Consider the following 22,895-nt stretch of genomic DNA (forward strand, 5'->3'; position numbering starts at 1 on the left):
ATGGCTACATGTGGTGTCTTCCAGACTGTTCCCTCCTCTTTGATTTTCTGGTAACTGGCCAGTATCCTCCTCTCCCTGGCCTGCCTTTACAGATTACCCTGTTGGAAGGGACCTTCCTGGGCACAAATTTGAATGTGCTTTGGCAGAGAGGTAGAGTCACCAGAGACCTGTAGTCCTACAGTGACCTCCCTCCAGCCCCTTGTCTCAAAGCTTTGGACTCTCCTGGTGCCTAAAGTGTGTGGTTGGGTCTGATCCCTGATGTGGTCTTGAGAAGTCCTGAAACAAGCGCTCGGGGCCAGACTGTGGCAGCCCAGGAACCGCCTGCCCCAGGCACCATAGGTAGCCTCAGTGGCTTCAGCCCAAGAGACCTCAAGCTCTTGGGGAGAAGGTAGGAGAGTGTTTGCTGGGAGGGCTCAAGCCGTCCTTCAGGCTGGATGCGGTAGTTGAAGTGGAGAGATAGAAGAACAAACATCTATTTACCAGAATTTTAAGAGGGAGGAGGAAGACCGAAGGTCACTCCGGAGGAGGAGCAGTTGAAGTCAGGACTGGACTGAATGCTCCAGGGCCCCCCAAGTACTACCTATGCCCCTGGGGGCGCGGGCTTGGATCAGCCCCCCGCATCCGACACACCCCCCCCCCCGCCCCCGGCTGCGCGCCTCCTTAGGTGTCGCACACGGCAGTGCCAGCCCTGGGGTCGGGGGAGTCCCGCGCGCGGAGCCAGACCCCTTGAGAGCTCCCAGAACAGATTCGGGAATACAATTAGTAAGAATGAACTGAAAACAAACGGTGTTGTCCAAGACCTGGGTATGAAGTCTGCAGGGACAGACGAATCTGAAGGACAATTTCTCATTTTTTCCGCCAAAATACCATCGTCGGAGGCTGCCGGGGCTCCCCCAAGCGGCGACACCCGCGGCCGTTCTCGGGGTCCGGTCATCACCCCTTTTACAAATTAAAGCACCCGCAAAAGGAGGCAGAATCAAATTTCTCGAATTGGGGTGGGTGGGGGGATGCGAGAAGGCGGAGGCTTAATTTTCTGCCTCCCGCTTGACGCAACACTCCCTCCTGCTCATTTCCCGGGAACAGAGCCGGGGCCCCAGATGCCGCAAGGAGAGGAGGAATTCAGGGGCTTAGGCCTTGGGAGGAGACATCTGCGGAGCGCGCCGCGGGAGCCTGGGCCGCTCGGGGAATGGCTGGAGCCCGGCTGGCGAGTACTAGTGGACGTGGGGCTGCACCCGAATCTCCCTCCCCGAGTGGGGGGTGGGGTGGGGAGGTGAGAACTGAAAGCTTTAAAAAATTACTCAGAGAACAGAGAGGAGCAATAAAGAAGATTACCACTCTCCCTCCAAAAAACAAAACAAAACAAAATCAAAAAACCCCCACAAAACAAAACAAAACAACACCACCACCCAAAAACCAAAAAACCAACAACAACCCCACCTGTATTGAGCAAAGGTAACCAAGGAGTTGTACTTGGGGAACGGGTCTACAGAAACGGTAATGGTGGGCTTTTCCCCTGTTTCCCGCGCGGTGCCCCGCCCTGTGAGGGATCACTGAGTTCAGCTGATATAAGGCCCGGGACACTGCACAGCCAAAGTCTCGGTAGTGGACTTTGGGAGGCTTTGGGACCTTCTGGAATGAGGAGCTCTGCGCAGTAGAAACGTTGGCGGTAAGGAGTCCCCTGCGCTCGTTTGCACAGATCCTCCAAAAGTTCGGCTTCCCGAGCCCCTCTGGGCTCCTTTCTGGCTCGGTAGGTTTGGTCTGCGGTCCCTAGCAACTTCCAACGCCAGGCGAGCAGTGGGGGATCCGGGAGCTGGGAGGCTGCGAAACGCCGGGTGAGCAGGGGAGCAGGGAGAGGCGCGCTGCCCTACAGCCGGGATCTATCCAAACCCCGCTCGGTAAAATTTTCCTTAAACTGTTCAAGAGTGCGAAGAACGTTCGAGGAAAGAACCAAATCAGTTTTCGCGACTCCTGAACGTGAAGCCAGTGAGGTTGTAATCTGGGGATAAATAGAGTCAGTGTCCTTCTTACTACAAGAGGCTGTGTTCCGAGGATGCCTGGAAGCCCCTGGAAGCCAGGGGCTTCAAACAGTAACAGCATGGGACAGGGTGGGAGGACTCCCGGAAAGGTCCGCGAAGCCGTGTATTCCCCATTGAGTGGCTAATAGAACGCCCGTGGGTTCTGTCCACACAGGCTAGGCTGCGGTGAGGGCCTCCATTCCCCCTTCTGCAGACTATTGACATAGGACCCAGAAGGAAATCCTTGAAGACCAGTGATGGAGGGAGGGGATGCCAGACACAGCGACCCCCCATTGATGGCAGATCTCAGAGCAAAACTTCTACAGGGAGTTGGGGGCCTTGACTAATGCTGGTGAGCCTATGCCGGCCTTACAGGGAACAGAAACAGGTTCCTCTTCAGTCTGCTGGGGCGGGGGTGGGGAGGTGGGGGGGTGGGGAGGTGGGGGGGGGAGTTCTCTTGGCCAGATGAACAGCTGAGCCCGAGTGTCCGCGTTTCGGAAGTGTTCCTTAAAACATCACAAGACTTTTCAACCCTTTTGATGAAATAAGAATATAAACAATCATAAGTTTTGGTACCTACTTGCAAATCCAAGAAGAGTGAAATATCACCAGCGGTTCCCAGCCTGATTATGAAAATGCACAGGTGGTCATGCCTATCAGAAAACAGAAATCAATTTCAGTATTATTGTCATAGCAACAAGACCTTAAGTATAGAATCATTCATAGTTACAGTATCTCTTCAGGCTGATGGACATGACCATGGGCCAGAGCAAGTCTCTGAAGACCAGGCGTCTTTGAGGATTCCCCTGCTAGGGTTAAAAAAAGAAAGAAAGAAAGAAAGAAAGAAAGAAATCAACAAGGGCAACTTTGTGAAATGGAATACTTCCTGCTTTTATGCACCTGTGTTGGAAGGGAGAACATTTTTTTCTTACTCGTTGAGGCCATTTTCACTGGCAGTTAGGAGGTCCTGCTGTTTTCCATCCAAGCACTAGATTGCCACTGACAGGGGACTTGGCAGGACTGATAAGTACAGATTCATAATTTGCAAGGGAAAAGATAGGGTAGGATGGCAGTTACTAGCAACTGAACATGGGACATACCAAGGTGTCCGTCTGGAGTATGCATAATTTGGGACTCCAATACATAATCCTATCAAAGATACAGTTTCTATGGGAAAATTTCAGTAATAGGAGGCACATCTCATTATTGCTTTATTTTTTAATTTTAATTTTAATTTTTTAGAAGATTTTATTTATTTATTTGACAGAGATCACAAGTAGGCAGAGAGGCAGGCAGAGAGAGAGAGAGAGGAGGAAGCAGGCCCCCCGTGGAGCAGAGAGCCTGATGTGGGACTTGATTCCAGGACCCCAAGATCATGACCCGAGCCGAAGGCAGAGGCTTTAAGCCACTGAGCCATCCAGGCTCCCCTCATTCTCGTTTTAATTGGCATTTCCCTAATGACTGATGATATTGAGCAATATTTCATGAACTCTCCATATATCCATATATCTCCATATATAATATTTGCTCTCTGTCTATCTTCTTTGGTGAAATATCTGTTCAAATCTTTTATTCATTTTTAAGTCGGGTCCTCTATTTTCTTATCTCCCCTTCTGAGAGTTCTATATCTAATCTAGATACAAATTATTTATCTGATATATCACTTGCAAATATTTTCTTCTGGTCAGGGACTTGTATTTCTTTACAGGTGTCTTTCAAAAAGATGTTCTTCAAATCCCATATACATTAATTTTTTGCTTTTATGTAGTATACATTTAGTAACATCTTTAAAAAATGTTTGCCAAACCCAAGGTAAGAATATTTTCTCCTATGTTTGCCTCTAGAAGTTTTGAGGTTGAGAGGCTAAATATATAAATGGACATGGGCCAAACCATACATAAGCACAGAACTCTTTTTTTTTTTTTTTAAAGGGAAAGAGAGGGCATGTGAAGGAATGAGGAGGGAAAGAGTGAGAGAGAATCTTAAGCAGGCTCTACCCCAGCACAGAATCCCATACAGGGCTGGATCTCATGACCCCGAGATGGTGACCTGAGCCAAAATCAAGAGTTGGTCATTTAACTGACTGAGTCACCCAGGCACCCCTAAACACAGAACTCTTGGCCCAAAATGCTGCAGTAACCACCTCTGGAAGTCAAACCACAACCCTTGCAGCAAAAGTGGTCAGGACTTGATTTTTTTCTTCTTAATTTTAAGATTTATTAATTTGTTCGAGACAGAGAACGTGCGCACAAGGGCGAGGGTGGGGCTGAGGGAGAGGGAGGGAGAAACCCAAGCACACTCCACACTGAGCACAGAGCTGACCAAGGGCTCCATCTCAGGGCCCTGTCCTGACCTGAGCTGAAACCGAGAGTTGGTGCCTTAACTGACTGCACCACCCAGGTGCCCTGGGACTTAGTTAATAACTTCTAGCTTCTCTGATAGTTGCCTCAGCTTCCAACTCAGAACGAAACAAAGAAAGCTAAACAAGCTCCTAAACCAGTCACAGAAGATGTCCCACTTCTGGTAAGCTCATTTCCAGTTTCCCTGGTACAACAACCTCAAATCAGAGAATCCCTGAGCCTCCTCTCTCTCTCTCTCCCTATAAAGCTTTTGCATTCCTTTGCCTGCTTTTGAATCTCTGCCATCACAAGTGATGGTGCCTGATTCCCTTGTCACAGTGAGCTCTGCAAAAATAGCCTCTCACTATTGTCATTTGGGCAGTATTCACTTACTTCCACGAAGCCTTAGGTTTTACACTTAGGTCTAGGACACATTTTATTTCTTTTTATTTTTTTGGTGTCATTTTAATTTTTTGTTTATTTTTATTTTTTCAGCGTTCCAAGATTCATTGTTTATGCACCACACCCAGTGCTCCATGCAATACGTGCCCTCTTTAATACCCAAAACCAGGCTCACCCATCCGCCCACCTCTCTCCCCTCCAAAACCCTCAGTTTGTCTCTCAGAGTCCACAGTCTCTCATGGATCGTCTCCCCCTCGGATTCATCCCACTTCACCTTTAGGACACATATTAAATACATTTTTGTAAATGGTGTCAAATATGAATTCATTTCTTTCATATGTGGGTATCCAATTGTTTGAATCCTATTTGTTGAAAAAAATTATACTTGTTATCCATATATATGTGGGTCTATTTCCAGACTTCTTCATTTCATGAATCTATTTATTTGTCTTTGTACTGTTTCTACACTATCTTGGTTACTGTAACAGTATAATAAGTTAATTAATTGAAATCAGTTGATGTTAGCATTCCAGTCTAATTCTTCTTGGAGAGTGTTAAATCTCTAAAATATCTTATCTGTTTACCCCTGTAGCTACAGTTTCCAGAGGTCTTCCTTGCTTTGTATATATTCATTTCCCAACGAGCATCATTTTCTTCCTGACTGAAGACTTTCTTCACCATTTCATACATTGAATTCTTAATAAACTCTTTCAGCTTTTATACATCTGAGAAAGTTTTAGTTTGCCTTCTTTTCTGATAAATCTTTAAAATCGAGATGAAACTCATGTAACAAAAATTCACCATTTTTTTATTTTATTTTTAAACATTTTATTTATTTATTTATTTGACAGAGAGAGATCACAAGTAGGCAGAGAGGCAGGCAGAGAGAGAGAGGAGGAAGCAGGCTCGCTGCTGAGCAGAGAGCCCGATGCGGGACTCGATCCCAGGACCCTGAGATTATGACCCGAGCTGAAGGCAGCGGCTTAACCCACTGAGCCACCCAGGCACCCAAAAATTCACCATTTTAAAGTGAACAAATCAGCAGCATTTAGTACATTCACAATATTGTACAACCACCACCTCCATCAAGCTTCAGAACATTTTCATCACACCCAGATAAAACCCCACTGAGCAGCTACTTACCATTTCCCTGTTCCCCGAGTCTTTGGCAATTAACCATCTTCTTTCTGTTTCAGTGATTTCGTCCATTCTGGCTATTTCTCATAAATGAAATTTTCTAGTATGTGACTGTCTTAGTTCAGGCTGCTATGACAAAAAGACCATAGATTGGGAGGTTTACACAAGAAACGTTTATTTATCACAATTCTGGTGGCTAGGAAGTCTAAGATCAAGGTGCTGGCAGATGTGGTATCTGTTGAGGAAACTCTTCCTGGTTTGCAGACAGCTGCCATGGTGGAAAGAGCAGAGAGGAAACAAGCTCTCTTGTGTCTCTTCTTATAAAGACACTAATCTAATCATGAGGGCTCCACTCCAATCGCCTCTAGTTACCCCTTAAAGCCCCACCTGTTAATCCATTCCAATAGGGGTTAGGGTTTCAACATATGAATTCTAGAGGGATATAAACATACAGTCCATAGGGGTGACCTGTTGTGTCTGGCTTCTTTCACTTAGCATGTTTTCAAGGTTCATCCATGTTGAAGCATGTATCAATGACTCATTCATTTTTTTTTCAAGATTTTATTTATTTGACAGACACAGATCACAAGCAGGCAGAGAAGCAGGCAGAGAGAGAGGAGGAAGCAGGCTCTCCGCTGAGCAGAGAGCCTGATGCGGGGCTGGATCCCAGGAATCTGAGATCATGACCTGAGCCCAAGGCAGAGGTTTTAACCCACTGAGCCACCCAGGTGCCCCGACTCATTCCTTTTTATGACTGAAAAACATTCTATTGAATGGATTGTTAGCACATTTTGTTTATCCATTCATCTGCCGATAGGTATTTGAGTTATTTCCACCTGATGGCTATTGAGAATAGTTCTGCTATGAACATTCATGACCTATTTGAGTCTAGAGGATTTGAGTACCTGTTTTTAATTGTTTGGTAGTACTTAAGAGTAGGATTTTCTGGGTCATATGGTAATTCTATGTTTAACTTTTTGAAGACTCTCCAAACTACTTTCCACAATGGCTGCCTCATTTTACATGCCCACCAGCAGTGTATTCTGATCCCATTTTCTCCAAATCCTCACTGACACATGTTATTTTCCTTTTATCACCACCACCATCATCATCATCAGTGTCATCATCATCATCATCATCATCATCCTAACAGGTGTGAGGTGGTATCTCATTGTGGTGTGGTTTGCATTTCCCTAATGACTAATAATATTAACACCATTTCCTGTGCTTATTGGCCTTTGTACCTCTTGTTTGGAGAAATATCTATTCAAGTCCTTGGTCCACTTAAAAAATTGGATGGTCTTTTTGTTGTTAACCGAAAGATATTCTCCCTGGGTATAGAACTCTAGGTTCATAGTTTTTTTTACTTCATTCCTTGGTTTAAAGATGTTGATCCATTATCTTGCTTTGTTTCTGACAAAAAATTCTAATGTCATCCTTTGTTCTTCTGTGTGTAATGTATCTTTTTCCTCTTGTTGCTTTGAAGATTTTTTCTTTAGCATTGGCTTTGATCAACTAAATTATGATGCAATGTTGGCATAGTTTTCTGTGTGTTTCTAGTACTTGGAGCTTGTAGAATATCTTGGATCTTGATCTTAATTTTTTAGAAGTTACATTGAATTTGGAAAATTTCCAGTCATTATTTCTTTTAAAATGTTTTCATTGTTTTAGACAGGAAAGTAACCTGGTCCCTGTTATTCTGTTCTGTTTGGGAATGAAAGTCTCCTATATGCAGTTTTGAAAGTCATAGTTTCATAAGAGATGGTGAGAAATTGAGTGACCTTTTTCTTTCATCAATTTTAAATGTATTTCTAAACAACGTGCTTTTTCTTTCAGCAATTTTAAATTTATTTCTAAACAACATGCTCATGCTCACACATCTCCCCTGCCTACATTTAGATATTATTTCTAGAGCTGATGATCTCACTCCCTTACACTTCACTGCCCTTTCATACTGCACTACCACACTTACTACTCCTCCCCCACATCCCACCAGTACGATGATATTATCATTTCCAATCAGAACAATATTCAGAGTTGATATTATTGTGACTGTATTTTGTTTACAGCCATGCCATATCATGGCTTATGGTTATGTTTTCTTTTCTATGCTTTTTCATTTTAAACGTAGAGCTGTTGTCTTATCTTTGTGTTTTCATATTTTCCTAAGTCCCTATTACTCCTCCACTCCCAGACTCTCTACCTCTTCAACTGACTAACTCTTAAATTGTCTGCCGGTTGTGTGGTCTCACCTGCCACCCACTGACAGCTGCTGCCATCTTGCTCCCATTCTGGCTGGTGATCCTCCGGGCCTGCCCCAAGGCTGTCACTCTGGGGTCTCCCTTCACACTTGTCCAGGGCCTTGTGTTTGCTTCTCTCTTGGGTTGCATCTTTTGTACCCAGCATCCAGCTTTTGAAGAAGGAAGTTAGGGCGGGTGTGAGATAGTGTGAGAGCTTGGTTCACAGTGAGGTATCCCTTGATAGAGGATTGTGTAATGATGTGTGAAGTGGTCTAGTTGCTCCTTCTCTTTCCTCAGTTGCCACAGGTGAATCAAAGATTGGCAGCTTGGAGATGTGCATCTCTCCCTTGCCCTTCTGTCCTGTGGTGTGTCTGCCCACGGTCACTCAACTTGACCTCATCTGAGGCTCCTTGTTGACAGGTGAAGTTTAAGCAGTGTCAAAAGCCCACCTCTACCTGCCAGTTTGGTTGATCCAAATAGTCAATAATTTGTCTGTTAGTTTCAAACAAATTATATATATACTTATATTTAATTTAGATATATTTTTTCAAGAGATGAGTACTGCTTGGACCAGGGAAAGCTAAAGGGTCTGTTCTGTAGCAACAATGACAAATTACCAACTCAATCCAATTTGCTCCTTCTTTAAATTGGGCTATAAAATAATCCAAGAATTTCCCAGGTCTCAGTAGGGGGAGAAGGAGCACCGAGAAAAATAATAAACATCAGCACACCCCAGAGACACCTCTAACAGTGAAAACTTTCCATTTGCATTCCAGCTCCAGTCTTCAGGTATCTATAATTTCTTGTTTTCTGCAGGTGATTTCGGAGACGCTGCCTCTCAGAGATCTTGGCACAAATGGTTTCTAAAATCACAACACAAAAATAGCCTCTTGATCATTTCTCTGGTGGTAGTGGGCTTCCAGCAGACTTAGCTCCTCCCCCCATCCTCCACACTTCTTTCATGCATGAGCCTGCTTCAAACTCTGGGCATAAAGGAAGTGACCAACTTCAGAAAAGTGGCCTCAAGCTGTCAGTTTTCCCACTTCCCCTATTCTTGTCCCATTCTAATGATCTTATCTTCTTGTTATTTTAGGAGAAACTTTCAGGGCAGAACTAGGACAAGTGCTGAGAAGATGAGTGCCAAGGTGGATTTGGAAACAAACTTAGCCGAATGTGTCTTAAATGCAGGAAAAATCATGCTTGGGAATTAGCAAAGGAAAGAAATGAAACCTCAATAGCAAAAGAGACAGAATAAAATCATCATGAATGCAATATGCGCTCTGCTTAATGCTGGTGGTGGAGTGGTTAAGGCTGAGATTGAGAACAAAAACTATAATTATGGGGGCACCTGGGTGGCTCAGTGGGTTAAAACCTCTGCCTTCAGCTCAGGTCGTGATCCCAGGGTCCTGGGATCGAGTCCTGCATCATGCTCTCTGCTCAGTGGGGAGCCTGCTTCCCCCTCTCTCTCTGCCTGCCTCTCTGCCTACTTGTGATCTCTGTCTGTCAAATAAATAAATAAAATCTTAAAAAAAAACTACAATTATGAAATTCATGGAGTAGGACTGAAAATGCCTTCCATTTTTAAATGCTCTTTAGATGAGATGCAGCAAGGAGACCTCTTTCTGGCTTTTGTGAAGTCATAGAATGCTGAGGCCTCTGGTGTATGACCGGCAACCTTGTCCTCCAATTTGTACCATAGATACAGAACGTCAGCTGATGTCATGAGTTCTCAGGAAGCACTGGCATTCCTCGAAGGGAGAACTCAAGACTTTTGTGAATACTCATGATTCCAAATTGTTAAGTCCACAGAAAGTTCAGGTTGGTGTACAAAATGATGGTAACATAAGGGCCTCAGCTGCTGCTTTATTTGCTAGAACTCACCTTCAGTTCCTAGAAAAGCTCAACTTTATGAAGTCTCTCCATGTTGAATTTACATTGTTCTCAACAGACATGTCCCGGTGCTTTAATGAGAATCTCCCCAGTTGTGTTTTTGCACTTGCAAATACTGAAGGAGGGTATATATTTTTTGGTGTGCATGATGAGACTAATTAAGTCATTGGATGTGAAAAAGAGGAAATAGATCTTGTCGCCTTGAGTAATTCTATTGGTTACTGTATTAGGAAGCTATCTGTCCATCACTTCTGCACACAGAGGCATGAGATAAAATACTCTGTCAAATTCCTTGAAGTGCATGATCAAGGGGCCCTCCATGGATATGCCTGTGCAGTCAAGGTGGAATGATTTTGCTGTGCAGTGTTTGCCAAAGTGCCAAGCTCCTGGCAGGTGAAGGACAATTGTGTGAAACAGCTGGTAACAAAGGAATGGTTAGTTTGGATTATGGAAGCTGACCCAGGTCAGGGAGCAGAATCCACAATGATTGCAATGTTCGCAGGGGCAGGGACGAAAGGTGGAGAGGCAGGAAGGGGGGTATTATTTTAGAATCTAGGGAAAGAGAAGCACTCTCTGAATTGCAGATGCCTGATTTGTTCTTTCCAGTATATACAGTTGGTAGGTCACTGCCCTTCGTTCCTTCTGCCCATCTTGAATACATGGCTTTCAACAAAAAGTTGTTGCCCTGGGCTAGTAGACCAACTAGAGGTTGGTGCATGGGGCTGTATGAAAATTTTTATTTTCATACCTTTTCTTGTGTTCATATTCAGGTCTCTTCCTTTCCTTTCTGAATATGAATTCATTTAATTATGTCGGAAATTCCTTTTTGCGTGCGCATATGTGTCCTCTTTAACTTACTGCCACTTTCCCCTGCCTTTCCCTTCTTATTCCCCCGATTAAACATTCTCCTTTTCTCATTGTCCCACTTCCATTCTGAACCCAAATATGACCAGTCTGTGGCTGGCCTCCTCCTTTCTGGCTTTTCCTTTTCAGAGCTAACATGTGATGCTAACTGCGACCAGAGTAAGTAAAAGTGTAACCAGAGTAGTGGTGTAAACCAGAGTATAAATCAGAGTAAGTGTTGGTGATGTGTGTTCCTCTTGGAAAACGAAAGCCCAAGATGAAATTAGACAAAATAAATAAATGGGAACTTCCTCAGAAGTCCAGAAAAACTAAGTCCATTTCAGAGTCTTCTCAGAAATCTGTATCTATTGACCTTTATACCTCCTATCTTTATATTTTAAAATATAAATGTTCTCAAAATATGGGGCAACTGGGTGGCTCAGTGGGTCGAGCCTCTGCCTTCGGCTCAGGTCATGATCTCAGGGTCCTGGGATCAAGCCCCGCATCAGGCTCTCTGCTCAGCGGGGAGTCTGCTTCTCCCCCTCTCTCTCTGCCTGCCTCTCTGCCTACTTGTGATCTCTGTCTGTCAAATAAATAAGTAAAATCTTTTTAAAAAGAATATATAAAGAACTTACACAATTTTTTAAAAGGACAAACCACCCAGGAGACAAATGAACAATAGTTAGAAAGGTATATTGCTCAGAAAAGGAAACACATATGTCCAATAAAATTATGAATAGTTGTTCAATCCATCAACAGTGAGCGAAATGCACATCAAAACCAAAAGTAGATACCATCTTACACTGTTTAATTGAAATATCAGATGTTGGAGAGGTTGTGAGCAACAGAATCTTCTGTACATTGCTGCTATGAAATCAATGGGGTTACTCCCTTTGGAAAACAAATTTGGCACTACCTTGTATAGTTGATCATTTGCATACTCTGACAGTTAGTAATTCTTTCTAGTTTCTAGAAACTAGAAACTAGTTTCAAGAGCAAAATGTGTACATGTGCATCAGTTGATGTATATAATATATATATGTATACATGTATAGATACATGTATATATAATATATAATTGGAGAGATCCCTATGACTGCTTATAGATTATTATTTGTAATTGCCCCAAACAGGAAACAACCAAATTATCTGTTGTTACAATAATACATATAGTATATTCACATAGTGAAATATTATTCAGTGGTGAAAATGTATGTACTACAAATACATGAAAGCACAAGGCTGAATCTGAGTGATATGTAAGTACATCTCATCACAACCTTACTCATAGATTTACCCAATTCTTTTATTGATTATATAGTATTTCATAGTATTCCTAAACATGGATGTTATTAATTTTAGTTACCTTCATTGTGAAATATATACATATATGTATTTTAAAGATTTTATTTATTTATTTGACACACAGAAAGAAAAATCACAAATAGGCAGAGAGACAGGCAGAGAGAGAGGAAGAAGCAGGTTCCCTGCTGTGCAGAGAGCCTGACATGGGACTTGATCTCAGGACCCCGAGATCACAACCTGAGCCGAAGGCAGAGGTCCAACCCACTGAGCCAGGTGCCCTCATTGTAAAATATATTATTCATACAGAAAGTACATAGAACAAAACTATAACTTAATAAATAACTAATCAGTGAGGAGCACTTGGTTGGCTCAGTTGGGGGAGCGTGTGACTCTTGATCTCAAGGTTGTGAGTTTGAGCCCCACATTGGGTGTAGAGGTTGCTTAAATAAATAAAACTTTAAAAAATAATTCTTATGCAGTGTAACTACTACCTAGGTTAAAAAAAAATAGAACTTTGCAAACACTCCTGCTACCACTTTTTTAACCAGTCCTTTGTTTGATGGAGTTTTATATATTTTATATATTATATATCTAATTTTTTCTATTTTGATATTGTTTTTTCAAAATTTTAGAAGATTTTGTTTATTTATTTGAGAGAGACACAGAGAGAGAGAGAGAGCATGAGGGGGGTAGGGCCAGGGGAGAAGCAGACTCCCCACTGAGCAAGGAGCTCAGTGTGGAACTGGATCAGTCAACCTACAGAGCCATCCATCTGCCCCATAATTTTTTCTATTTTAAATAATGCTACAATATACATTTTTCTAAAAATGTCTTGAGGTGTTCCTCAAAGATAAATTCCAAGTAGTAACAATTGGTTGTAAATTCAGGGGAACATTGCCAAATTGTAATTCAAAACATATACCAGAATACACTTTCCCCAAATGGTATTATCATGACATTTCTCTTCTAGAAAGAGGTTAGAATCATTTTGTTCTACTGAAAAGAGGACAAGTTGAGATTATTTTGATGGCAACTACATGAAATTGATAAATGATTTGGGGGAAGAACTGTCATTTTACAAGAGTGAATTTTCTTATAGTTGAACATGGGATGTTTGGCCACTTATTAAAGTCTTCTTTTACTATATTTTATCAAACTTAAGAAAATAATATTGCACTATTATTTTATTTACCACTAAAAAAGAAAACATTACCAATTAAATTAGATGTATCTTGATTTCAGAGATGTTAGAGTACATTTATAATTAGCAGAATATGATACATCGCTCAATTGTTTCAAAATTTTATCCGTGTTGTTACCATATATGTTAAATTTTATTCCTAGAATGGTAAGTCAGTCAGAGAAAGATAAATACTATGTCACACCTGTGTGGAACTTAAGAAAAAAAAAAAAAAAACAAAGAAAAAAAGAGGCAAACCCAAAAGACTCTTAACTGTAGAGAACAAACTGGTGGTTACCAGAGGGGAGATGGAGGGTGGGGGGAATGGGTGAAACAGGTGAGAGGGATTAAGAGTACATTTGTCATGATAAGCACCTAATATAGAGTTGTTGGATGACTCCATTGTACACCTGAAACTAATATAACACTGTGCATTAACTTCACTAGAATTAAAAATTTTTTCAATTGATTACTAGACCCAGATCTCTTTTGTTGTTGTTGTTGTTTAGGTTTTATTTATTTGACAGAGAGAGACACAGTAAGAGAGGGAACACAAGCAGGGGGAGTGGAAGAGGGAGAAGCAGGCTTCCTGAGGAGCAGGGAGCCTGATGCGGCGGGGCTCGGTCTCAGGACTCTGGGATCATGACCTGAGCTAAAGGCAGACCCTTATTGACTGAACCACCCAGGTGCCCCTAGACAGATGTTTGTATGATAGTGATTTCTTTTTTCTTTTTTTAAAAAAGATTTTGTTTATTTATTTGACAGAGAGAGATCACAAATAGGCAGAGAGGCAGGCACAGAAAGAGAAAGAAGCAGGCTCCCTGCTGAGCAGAGAGCCCATTTCGGGGCTTGATCCCAGGACCCTGGGATCATGACCTGAGTTGAAGGCAGAGGCTTTAATCCACTGAGCCACCCAGGTGCCCCTGAAAGAATTCTTAACAATTGAAGCAGAAAAATCCAATTGTTGGGGCGCCTGGGATCGAGTCCTTCGTCAGGCTCTCTACTCCTCGAGGTGCCTGCTTCCTCCTCTCTCTCTCTCTGCCTGTCTCTCTGCCTACTTGTGATCTCTCTCAGTCAAATAAATAAATAAAATCTAAAAAAATAAAATAAAAAAAAAAAGGAAGAAAAATCCAATTGTCCGTGTGAATTATCATTCTGGCTTCTGCTTTGTCTGGAGCAATATTCAAAGCAAAAAGACAATGAGTATACTGTATTTTTGTTTCATTCAGTTGCTTTTTAGTCAAACTGACAACCTCTACCTTTTAACTGAGTATTTAAATTAACTTTTTTAAACTTTTAAAAACATCTTATTTTCAAATACTTTAAGATTTATAAAAAGTTGCAAAGGAAGCACAAGGTAGTACAGAAGAATCTCCTATATCCCTTCACCTACTTTATATGCTATTTTCTTTTTAAAGAATTTATTTATTTATTTGACAGAGAGAGATCACAAGTAGGCAGAGAGGCAGGCAGAGAGAGAAAGGAGGAAGCAGGCTCCCCGCTGAGCAGAGAGCCCGATGCGGGACTCCATCCCAGGACCCTGGGACCATGACCCGAGCCGAAGGCAGTGGCTTAAACCACTGAGCCACCCAGGCGCCCCTATATGCTATTTTTTAAAAAGATTTAATCGACAGAGAGAGACAGTGAGAGAGGGAACACAAGCAAGGGGAGTGGGAGACAGAGAAGCAGGCTTCCCGCTGAGCAGGGAGCCCAATTCAGGGCACAATCGCAGGACCCTGGGATCGTGACCCGAGCTGAGGGCAAATGCTTCATAACTGAACCACCCAGGTGCCCCTATTTTCTAGACTATTTTAAATATGATTATTATTATGTTTGAGGTTTAATCTACCCTACTGCTGTCTTTTTCCATTTTCTCATCTATTCTTTATTCCCTTTTCCCTGTTTTTCTGCATCCTTTTTAGAGAACAAACTTATTTTCCATTTTTAATTTTTTAATCTTTTTTAAAAAGTTCCAGTGTAGTTAACACAGTGTTTCATTAGTTGGAGCTGTACCATATAGTGATTCAACACTTCCAAACAGCACCTGGTGCTCATCACAGCAGGTGCACTCCTTAATCCCCATCACTTATTCCACCCATCCCCCACCCACTACCTCTCTGATAACCATCAGTTTTCTACAGTTAGGAGTCTGTTTCTTGCTTTGTCTCTTTCTCTTTTTTCTTCTTTTGCTTTTTTAATTTCTTAAGTAACAAATCAAGCTCGTGAAAATTGGATGGAAACACTCGGCGAACTTGGTCCAGCGGCGGAGTGGTTGCTGTCCCAACCCCACGAGAAAGCGCTCGAAAAGCCGGGCCCATGCCAAGCCCGAATCATCTCAGACCAATGGACACCTGTGGCTTCTACTCAGCCCCCTGGGGAGCCCACCCCAGTGCCGGCAGATCGGGTCTTTCATGCCCCCAGGCCCTAACCCTAGGTTGGGTTTTCAGGCTTCCATCACCAGAGCCCTGGCCCCAAAGTGCTCAAGCTAGAGACCTCTGAGCCACACCCCAGAACTCTGCCTGCCACCCAGGAAAACCACGCCGTTTGGAGCTGTGCAAAACCCTCAGAGTGGGAGAAAACTTCAAGCCACCCTGAAACCACTCACACTTTCAGAGGCTCCTGGACACAAACTCGAGGGTTGACACTCAGCCTGACCCCCACCCTCAACTCAGACTTCCTGGGAGCTCACCTCAGTGCCAGGAGATCGGGCCTGTCATGGCCCTAGGCCCTCACCCTTGCCCTCAACACATAAAAAAGTGCTCAACACCCCTCAACATTAGGAAAATACAAATCAAAACCATAATGAGACCAACTCACACCAGTCAGAATGGCTAAAATGAACAAGTCAGGAAATGACAGGTGTTGGCAAGGATAGGGAGAAAGTGGAGCCCTTTTACACTGTTGGTGGGAAGGCAAACTGGTGAAGTCACTGGAAAACAGTGTGGAGGTTTCTCAAGAAGTTGAAAATAGAGCCACCCTACAAACCCTGCAACTGCACTACTGGGTATTTACCCAAAGATTCACATGGAGTGATCTGAAGGGTCACCTGCACCCCAATGTCTATAGCAGCCATGCCCATAAGAGCCAGAGTATGCAAAGAGCCCAGACATCCATCAACAGATGAGTGGATCTGTATGGATAAATATACCACTGAATAGTATGCAACCCTCAAAAATGAAATCTTGCCACTTGCAATGGCATGGGTGGAACGAGAGGGTATTATGCTAAACAAAATAAGTCAATCAGAGAAGGGCAATTATCATATGATCTCACTGATAAGTGGAATTTAAGAAATAAGACAGGATCATAGGGGAAGAGAGGAAAAAAGGAAGTAAGATGAAACCGGAGAGGGAGTCAAAGTAAAAGAGACAATCTCAGGAAACAAACTGAGGGTTTCTGAAGGAGAGGAGGGTGGGGGAGTGGGGTGACTGGTGATGGGCATGGGGAGGGGATGTGCCGTGGTGAGCACTGTGTGCCTTGTAAAATGGAAGGATCTCAAGCCGGTACCCCTGAAACAAATAACACATTATATGATCATTATAAAAAAGTGAAAGAAAAACATCTAGAATAAAATGTAAACTTAGTAAAAATAAATAAATAATCTCACCGATAGAAAGAAAACAAACAAACAAAAAGACAAGCAAATAGGCAAGCAAGCAAACAAGCTACCAAGTGACCTGGAGTCACCACACTCCAATTTCAAGACAGATTACAAAGCTGTTGCCATCAAAACAGTATGGGACTGGCATAAAAGCAGACTCACAGGCCAACGGAACACAGCAGAAAGCTCGGAAACTGATAATCATAGTACTTTTGGCAAAGTTTATTCATTTGTATATTAAAGGTATATTTCAACTTAGCTCTGATAGAATTATTAACTCTGAATGGGAATTAATAATATTGATGTCCTGTTCCAATGTTCGCTTCCAATAAATGCATTTTTTAAACATGCTGTCTTACACCCAGCAGAAGATTTGAATAGAGACTCTACCAAGAAAGATCAATGGATTGCAAGTAACTACATGTATACACCCATGTGTCAAAACTTAACAAATTGTACACTTCAAATATGAATATGTGGGGTTTATCTTATGTCAGTTATCCCTCAATAAAGCCATCAAAAAATGCTATTTTAGATAAATATGTATTATAAAAGAGGGATCATTTAGAATCCACACTTTCAGGAAAAATTAAATTCACTTTAATAAACCTACCACAAAAAGGAAATACAGATAGCCATCATCACAACTGAGAACATCACAAAAGAAGACAATCAGACACAATCTGGAGTCTGATCGAAGAATAGAATACTACTTAAGTAGTTCTGCCCCAATGTTCAACTTGTTGAAAGCTGTAGATTCAGCTACTCAATTACGAAAACACAGTCATCAGAGAAAAGTCCTAACAAAGAGTATGAAGACGTCGCCAATGAAGTCCACAGTGCATATATTCCGACAGGAAAAATATTTTCCCAACAAATAAACTGTAAGACAGGAAGGAAGGAAGGAAGGGGAGAAAGAAGAGAAAGAAAGATGAAGAAAAAGAAAGGAAAAGAAAGAAAGAAAGAAAGAAAGAAAGAAAGAAAGAAAGAAAGAAAGAAAGAAAGATTGATTCAGAAACTAACCCACACATGTATGGTGTTAACTTATGACACAGCAGCAGAACATACACAACGGAGAAAGACTGTCTCTTCTGTGAATAATACTGGGGAAACTGGACACTAAATGCAGAAGAATGTGACTGGTCTCTTTCTTACACCACACACACAAATTATGACTTGAACATTAGAACCGAATCTACAAACCTCCAAGAAGAAAACACAGGTAGTAAGTTTCTGAATCCTGGTTTGGTGAAGAGTCTTTTACCTTTGTTACAAAAATAAACAAGTGCAAGGACATCAAACTGAAATTTCTGCATGACAAAAGAAACCATCAAACCCTTAAAAGATAACCTCCCCATTATCGATGTCCTGTTCCAATGTTTGCTTTCAATAAATGTATTTTTGCATTTATTTAGAAATGAGAAAAAATATCTGCACAGCCTATGCGTGAGAAGAGGGTAATATCCAAAATACACAAAACACTCCTTCAAATCCAAGCAAAAACTGAATAAAAACTGGGGGGAATATGTGAATAGACACTTTCCAAAGATGGCATACAAGTGGCCAACAAACACAAGTGGCCAAACAGAGAAAGTTGTTCAACATCACTAATTGTCGTCAGGGAAACAGAAGTCAAACTGTCATCAGCTATCGCCTCACAACTGTGGGAACGGCAATCATCCCAGAGACAGACACCCGGTGGGTCAAGGGTGTGTGGACAAGGGGACCCCGTACGCTGTTGGGGGAATGGAAATGGGAGCAGCTGCCGTGACAAGCGCTGCGGAGGCTCCATGAAAAATTAATGCAACTACCACATGACCCAGTAATTGTTTCTTTGGCAAACACAAAAACACTCCCTCCAAAAGACAGCTGCACTCCCATGTTCACGGTGGCATTGTTCACAATAACTGGACATGGAAACATCGACCTTGGGAGCCTTATGCTAAGTGACTCAGATACAGAAAGACACACACCAGAAGCTCTCAGGGACACTCCACATGGAAAAAAATCCTGAACGCATAGATAATGAGAACACATGGGTTGTTGCCAGATTCAAGGATGGTGGGAGGAAATGGGTGAAGATAGTCAAAGGTGCCGTGTTTGAGTGCTAAAATTCACAAATCATGGAATGTTCTGCGCAGCATGGAGACAAAAGCTAACCCTGAAGGATGGGGTATAGGCGCCCCTGCTATTTGAAAGTACAGTGTTCCTAGGAAACCTTTCACAGCAGAAGAGGTGTAAATGGAAAAAGGAATGACCATTTATTTCTACAGAAAAGTGAGTGAGCATGCTCAGACACCAAAAGTTCCTTCTCCTTGGCTCTTCTTAGGTCTCAGGACACAACATCCCAATGGATGCCCAAAATAAATGGAGATAAAGCACAGCAGATGCTCACAGACACAATTCAAAGCCCCTGGTGGCTGAACTCGGAGAGCAGTGCCCAGGAAGGAGCTGGTTGGGGTGCACACCACCTCTGTAGTGGCCTCTATAGTGGAGCCTGATGCCTGCTCTTTGACTTTTTTCATAAGAGAGAAATCCTCTCCAGGTTTCTTCCTGCTACTGGAGTGGCATAATAATGTAGATCTTTCAAAAAAGCCAAGTGTGTTGCCATGAATTTTGAGAAAAGTGGGGAAGACTTGTACTTGAAAGTTGCTGAGGGAGTAGAAGTTCAGAGTTCTCCCAGACACAAGCATCAGCAGGTCCACTGTGAAGGACACCTTCCTCAGCAGGTGGAACACGGACTACCTCCTTCCCCCAGAAACCTCCTCCTTCATCTCACTTGGCACAGGGAGCAAGAGCATGAAATTACCTCAATTCCTCCTTTCTCTCATTCCCAATATCAAAGCCATTGGCAAACCCTGTGAGCTCCATCTAGAATAGGTACCCAGAATAGCACTAACCCCTCCTTCCAAGGCCACCTCTCTGGTCCACACTGGAGCCCATCTCTTGCCTGAGTTCCTAGAAAAGCTTCATCATTGACCTCCCTTCCCCATCCTCAATCTTGTGTCATCTGTTCTCAACACTGTTGACAAGATGACCCAGTGAGACAGGGTCCCATGGGGCCACAGCACTGTAATGGCTTTTGTCACCCTATGGTCACCTTCCTGAGGTCATGTCCTAAGCTGTCTCCTCTGGCCACAGGGCTTGTTGCTCCTGGACATACCTGGTATGTTCCTGCCCCAGGGCCTTTGCATGTGCTTTCCCTTCCATTTAGAAGACTCTTCACGTGATATCACTCACCTTCTTCTGAACTTGACTCAAGAATCACTGTCCTAGTGAAGACCCACCTGGCCCTTTAATGAATAGCAAGCACTGCTGCCGCCTCCCTTTCAGCATCCCAACCCTGTGTCCTGCCTTCTATTTCCAGAGAAGTTATCACAGTCACCAGGCCATCTTGGCAATGGCGCAATGGAGCCCTACCTGGATGGTTTCACCATTGGACTCCCTCCAATTTCCTAGTCCAGAGCCCTGGGGGAAAAGGTGACCAGAGCTCTTGCACAGCCAGGATGCCCCAACAATGGGTCCCCCTACGGCATCCTAAAGACCATCAGGAAAATGAGCCCTAAGAGGAATCCACTTGCACATGAACCCTGGAACCAGACACCTTCCTCAATTCCAGGTGAGCACATACACGTCCTCCCCTTGCCTGATGTGCTCACCTGAGAAACCTGAGTAGAGAAGGATCCCAGGGTCCAAATCACCCTCTGACCAAGGTCTTGGGAAACAGACATCTCTCCTCCCTGCACCAACCACCTGCAACTGGTGTCTGGCATCCTCCAGTGCTGGGGCAGAATGGTGCACCTCTCCCTCTTTCCTGGGACGTCATCACAAACCAGCTTTGCTGCACAGTTCTCAGGAAGGAACCTGCAGTAGCAGCAGGCTGCCAGGGTCAGTCCCGGTCTCGCACATCAGGCCCCATGTGGAACAAGAGCTTCAAGGAGACTGGTGTGCCATGTGGTCTTGGAACCTAATGACAGGAGTTGAGATTTCAGCTCCATGAAAACTGGCCTCTTGCACTCAGCACAGGAAAGTGGAGGATTTCTCAGGGGTGGCTCTGGAAGAAGAGCTTCTGCTGGCTGAATTCACAGACGCCAAGCAGAGGACATCTGTGGGGCCTCATCTCAGGAAGCAATGGGCACACTGGACAAAAATCCAGAATGCTGTCTGTGGGCTGCTTCCCACCAAGCGCCCCGCTGAGACGAGGGCTGGAGAACCAATAGGAAGCAAGTTTCTTATCCCCTCTGCAGCAGGAGGGCTGGCTGGGGAGCAGAGTCCTGCCCCTAGAGCAAGCTGGCCTGTGCATCAGGGCAAAGGCCAACCACCATGGCTCACAGTCTCCCAGCTCTCTGATCTCACTCCCCTGCCAGGCTCACAGCTGCTGACACGGTGACTCCTAAAACCCAGAGACTGCTTTCCTCCCCAGTGTAATGCTGCTCACAGAGAAGCAAACTCCAGCCTCAGCAACGTGTTCATCATTAGCTCTGGAATTCCCTGGGCTTGTCTACACTGGCCCACCCAGGTGCCCCTTCCAGATCATTCCTCAAATGCCCTAGGGTTTCAAGCCACTTTCAAGCTGCCCTTCAAAAGGCAGGAGTGGGTCCACTGAGGCACACCAGTCGAGCGACTCTGTGTGGGAAACTCAGACAGCATCTTCCCTGAACACCAACGCTCCCAAGTCCAGGCTTCAAACCCTCACTCACTGGGCATGGGGCACCACGTCAGCATGAACACTGCTCTTTCAAATCTCTTGTCTCCCATTCCTTCAATCAGAAACCAAGGTCCAGTCACCACCCTACTTTCTCTTCAGTAATTAAGGAAAAGGAGAGAATAAAACACTATGTGTGGAGGGAGGAGCAAGACGTGGAGGTGTAGGAGATATAAATATCATCAGGTCCCAGGAGTTCAGCTAGATAGTTATCACCATTCTGAACACCTGCAAACTCAACAGGAGATAGACGAGCAGAAGAGCAGCAATTCCAGAAACAGAAAATCGACCACTTTCCCAAAGGTAGGACATGCACAGAAGTGAATCCAAGGCAACCTACAGGAAGATAGACCATGAGGGGAGGGGCCAGCTCCCGGCAAGAGGTGGAGCAGCAGAGCACAGAATCAGAACATTTAGAAGTCTGCTCCACTGAGGGATGTCGCTCCAGAGGGTAAGTGGGGGGTGGAACACTCGAGGGGACAGTGTAGTCTCAGGACCCACGGGGTCACAAAAAGATCAGGCGTGTCTGAGTGTGGCAGAGCTCCCAAGTGTTGGAGCGGGTAAGCTCATTCCAGAGACGGAGCCGAGGAGTCAGTTCTCAGCTCGGGCTTACCTTAAACTGTGATCCAAGACACAGTCAGACCACTGCTCTTCCAGCAGGGACCGCACAAGTGGAAGACCTGTGGAGATCCCCTCTTTCCTCTTCCAGGAGGAGTGGCACAGGAGGGCGTGGCAGGAATCTGCTGGGTTTGGAGACTCCAAACCGGCCATGTACCTGTGATAAAACACTTGGTCACAGGCTGGGTGAGCACAGAGTGCAGCCAGAAATGAGGGAGATGGAAGGGATTGACTACTTTTCTCTGAGGGTGCACCAAGGAGTGCCTCCCCAAGCTCTGGGTTCTTCTGGGCTAGAAATTGGGAGGCCGCCATTTTCATCCCCCTCCTCCAAAGCCCTACAAAAAGCCTTCAGGGAACAAAACCTCCCGAGAGGAGACCAAAACTGCACAGAGTACTTAGCTTGGCACCTGCAATTCTACCTCTAGCAAAGACATTTGAGAATCATGGCAATAAGCCCCTCCCCCAGGAGATCAGCAAGAACATCCAGACAAGTTCAGTAATCAATGAGATCTGTGGAACTCCAGAGCTAGGGGAATGCAACACATAGAAGTCATGGGTTTTTTTTCCCCATGATTCTTTAGTCTTTCAAAGTTAAACTTTTTAAATTTTATTTTTTCTTA

At 43.8% G+C, this 22,895-nt stretch overlaps 1 pseudogene across 1 annotated transcript; it reads left to right on the forward strand.

The window, feature by feature from the left end:
* Nucleotides 1-1,784: 1,784 nt before the first annotated feature.
* Nucleotides 1,785-11,054, forward strand: LOC309852193 (schlafen family member 5-like; annotated as a pseudogene). The gene is made up of 4 exons: nt 1,785-1,832; nt 9,227-9,467; nt 9,672-10,486; nt 11,017-11,054. The product of its transcript is annotated as a schlafen family member 5-like (transcript).
* Nucleotides 11,055-22,895: the final 11,841 nt, after the last annotated feature.

The sequence above is a fragment of the Mustela nivalis genome (genome assembly GCF_964662115.1).
Source record: "Mustela nivalis genome assembly, chromosome: 17".
Taxonomy (NCBI): Eukaryota; Metazoa; Chordata; class Mammalia; order Carnivora; family Mustelidae; genus Mustela; species Mustela nivalis.